The following is a 1973-nucleotide window of genomic DNA, read 5'->3' on the forward strand; positions in this document are numbered from 1 at the left end:
GGCTTCCCTTGTAATGCCTAAATGCTGATTTATTCTCTCTGTGATTTTTTTTTTTTTCTCTAGACATTAAATTTCTCTCCTCACACATTTGGTGTCTCTGGTCTTATTTATGTGGCCTAAAGAATTAGATTAAATGATAAGTATAATTCTGCATACTTTTGTATCATTTGAAATAGGTTTATACACTAAGCAGGATAGTGACATTTTACACCAGGATGGCAACAACATCGCCATAGGGGCAGGTAGATGGAAGATGAAGTTTAATGTTGATAAAAGTCATGCAACTCGGTTGTGCCAATGGTAGAGCCAGTGTTGCTTAGATACCCCCAATTCTGAATTTGAGTGGTTTTGACCACGGCTCCACCCACTTTTGAATTGGCTGTGATTGTGATTTCAGATAATATTGGAATTCTGAATTGGAATGCGGTTTTGAGTCGGAATTTCACTTTACAACCATAATCACGAGTCGGAATTTGTGATTATCCGTGATTATTTTAACATTTAATAGCAAAGCCCCCATACATGTTAGAAATACCAAACTTTGCAGGGTATGTTAAGAAGAACAGTGGGAACAAGAAAAAAAAACATTTTCAAAAAAACCTTATAGTTTTTGAAAAAAAAATGATTTTAAAATTATAGTGCAGTGTGTGGGAAATGTTTCCCTGGCTCACGACTTTAGCGGTTAATAGCAAAGCTCCTTACATTTTAGAAATGCCAAATTTGCAGGGTATGTGTCGGAGGACAGTAGGTACAAGTGGATTTTTTTTAAAGACCTTCTAGTTTTTGAGAAAATTTATGTTAAAGTTAAAGGAAGAAAGGCATGATTTAAATGCGGTAAAATGACAGTTAATGTATTAACACGTATATAAAAAAAAATTTCAGTGTGTGAAATAAAAAAAATGGTGTGGGGTTCCCCCTCCTAAGTCTCCTTTACCCCTTGTCCCCATGCAGACTGGGATAGCCAGGATGCGGAACCCCGGATGACTGGGGCTTCGGAACCTGAGCAGCCCGCATAGTCCATGGTATGGGGGGGCTCTGGGGGGAGGAGCAGCCAAGTTTCCCCCAAACCCCAGATCCCATGTCCAATTCATGGACAAGGGGCTCTTCCCCACCTCCAGTGCCCCAAGAGGAGGTGGGGGCAACAACTCCCTGGAGGGGTTCATGGTTTGCATCTGGGAGTCCCCTTTAAAAAGGGGACCTCCAGATGCCCACCTTCCTAGGAGAAATGGGTACAGGGATACATAGTACCACTTACCCATTTCCAAAAAAAAAAAAGGGTTAAGTGAAATAAAAACACAATAACACAAAATGTCCTTCATTATTCTAAATTAACCAGAAATACTTACCTGTATCTTTAAAAAAAAAATTCCCACACCAATATTCTCTTATGTGATCTTCTGTTACATTGATAGAAGAAGTCTGCGCACCCGCCGCTTCACACAGACACTAGCCGCACAGCTCTAGCTATACTCTGTATAGCTGGGCAAAAGAATCTTTGAATTTTGGCTCCAAGGCTCACCTTTGGTCTATTAACAGGAGAAAACTGAGAACATTTGGTGTTTCTAGCAGGTGAGGGGACTTTGCTATTAACAGCTAAAGTCGGTGGCTATTCGGGGCAAATTGAAGTCTATGGAGATTCTCAGATTTACCAGATTTGCAAATGTTTGCAGAGATTCGGATTCGAAATTTGCAAACCCAAAATGTGATATTTGACCCATCACTATTCCTCTGGCACCTTTATGCCACCCTGGAATGTCTTTTCAGTTGCTTAATGGGTTTAATCAGCCAGGGTTGTCTGTTGATGCAGTGGGGTGAATGTTGGTGAGGTAAAGGGGGCATCTGATCACTATGTTAGAAAAGTGAGTGGGTGCTGTCTTAGGGTAAGTAAAGAATGATAGAGTATTAAGGGATTTCAAAGAATCAACCAAGGAGCAGGGGCATAACTAGACTTATTATGGCCCCTCTACAAAAAG

This window comes from Hyperolius riggenbachi, chromosome 8 (assembly GCF_040937935.1).
Source record: "Hyperolius riggenbachi isolate aHypRig1 chromosome 8, aHypRig1.pri, whole genome shotgun sequence".
NCBI classification, from domain to species: Eukaryota; Metazoa; Chordata; class Amphibia; order Anura; family Hyperoliidae; genus Hyperolius; species Hyperolius riggenbachi.